This window comes from Rattus rattus, chromosome 8 (genome assembly GCF_011064425.1).
Source record: "Rattus rattus isolate New Zealand chromosome 8, Rrattus_CSIRO_v1, whole genome shotgun sequence".
NCBI classification, from domain to species: domain Eukaryota; kingdom Metazoa; phylum Chordata; class Mammalia; order Rodentia; family Muridae; genus Rattus; species Rattus rattus.
Genome location: NC_046161.1, coordinates 86,884,073 through 86,885,932, shown reverse-complemented (window position 1 = coordinate 86,885,932; position 1,860 = coordinate 86,884,073). Strand labels below are relative to the sequence as shown.

The 1,860-nt window shown below is 43.5% G+C and overlaps 1 pseudogene; it reads right to left on the bottom strand.

Moving 5' to 3' along the window:
* Window positions 1-528: 528 nt before the first annotated feature.
* LOC116908244 lies at window positions 529-1,110 on the bottom strand (annotated as a pseudogene).
* Window positions 1,111-1,860: the final 750 nt, after the last annotated feature.

Sequence of the window (1,860 nt, the reverse complement as noted above, 5' to 3'; positions counted from 1 at the left end):
GAATTTCCAGCAGAAGAAGCTGAATGCTAACAATGAAATGTGGTGACAGTAACAAGGCAGAGAGAAAGAAACAGCTCTCCACATCAACAAAGCAGCCCGTGCTCTAGAGATGGAAGTGGCAGGGGCTGTACTTGGGCTGAAAGGTTGCTCTTTGGAGGTAAGCGGGACTACGTGTAATGTCGTGACAAAGAAGAAAGGTTGGCTGGTTGAGGGCACATCAGCCAAAAAATGCAGGCTATATTCTGAACTGAAAAGGCATCCAGCTTTTGGGGCATGTCACTAAGGCAAGATCTGTGCAAAGAAAGAGTTGACACAGAACTCTGGGAACTCAGGCACTGAGGTAGAAGATGAAGGGAAGAGAGGACTGACCAGAGAGCCATGAAGATAGAAAGAAACTGTGGATTGAGCACTTGCTTTATTATATTTTACTATCATTTTAAAAAAAATCAAAAAGTGTTTTTAATTAACCGACAAGAGAGAAAGTTGGTCCAAGAAAAGCAGGTGAATTTTGCAGAGAAGATTTAAAAGCTAGAGGCTCTGTCCGTCACTTGGCATTCTCTTGATGTTGTATCTCTGGTTGGATATACATTATAGGAACTTCAGGAATCTTCTAGATACTTCGTTTGAGGTCACAGTCAACTGTGGCCACAATGTAACACTAATTACTCTCTGTACGGAGAAGTCATTGGCATAGGTTCCTTTGTGTGCACACGGCAATCGGTCACCTCATGGATCCTTGGTGATCCTTAGTGTCCCTCCATACTTTTGTCCCAACTTCTCAATTTCAGCCATTACACAATCAGTTATACAAGGGATACGTTTTTCATACAGACTGTCCATCATTGGCTGCACTAAGTCCAGTTTGCATTAATGGAAAAGTTGATGGAGTTGGTATGGACAAGGGTGTGGTAAGGTGGACCCAGTTGTGTATTATAATGGCGGAGTAAGCAGGAAGGATGTTGGGAGACTTGTCTTTTCTTCAACACACTAGGATCCTTCTTTTTTTTTCTTTTCGGGCTTTAATCTATCTTCATCTTTAATTCTTTCATCTGTGAGACTAAGCGTTTGCTTCCTAGACTCATATTTCCTTGTTTTCTTTTGCTTCCCCATGTCCACACTGCACCCGTTTCTTTATTTTTAACTATGTCTAAGTGAGTGTGGAGGTTTAAATGTGAATGGACCTCATAGGCTCATATATTTGAATAGTTGGTCTCCTCTTGGTAGAACTGCTTGGGAAGGATTAGGAGGCGTGGACTTGTTGGAGGAGGTATATCACTGGGAGCAGGATTTGAGGTTTCAAAAGTTCAGGCCTTTTCCAGTTAGCTCCCTCTTTTTGTTTCTGTGCCTTGTGTGCTTGTGAATCAGATGTAAGCTCTCAGCTACTGTGCCAGTGCTGTGTCTGCCTGCCTGATGCCATGTTCTCTGCCATGACGGTCATGGACCCAAACCTGGAATTGTGAGCCCCAAATTGAATGCTTTCTTTTACAAGTTGCCTTGGTCATGATGTTTTGCCATGGCAACAAAAAAGTAACTAAGACTGTGTGTGTGTGTGTGTGTGTGTGTGCACGTGTGTGCACACATGCACACTCACACATGAGGCTGGGTACCACTGAGGCTAGAATTGGGCATCAGCTTACCTTGGAGCTGGAGTTACAGGAAATTGTGAGCCATTGGACATGGGTGATGGGAACTGAACTACGGTCCTTTGCAAGAACAGTGTGAGCTCTTAACTGCTGAGCCATCTCTCCAGCCTCTGAACAGTTACTTTATTCCGTCCTTTCCTCTCTTGCAATTTCTGTCCTGTGATATCAAAACGGAGTATGCACGGGGTTGTACATTCCACTTTACTTACCAATGTTT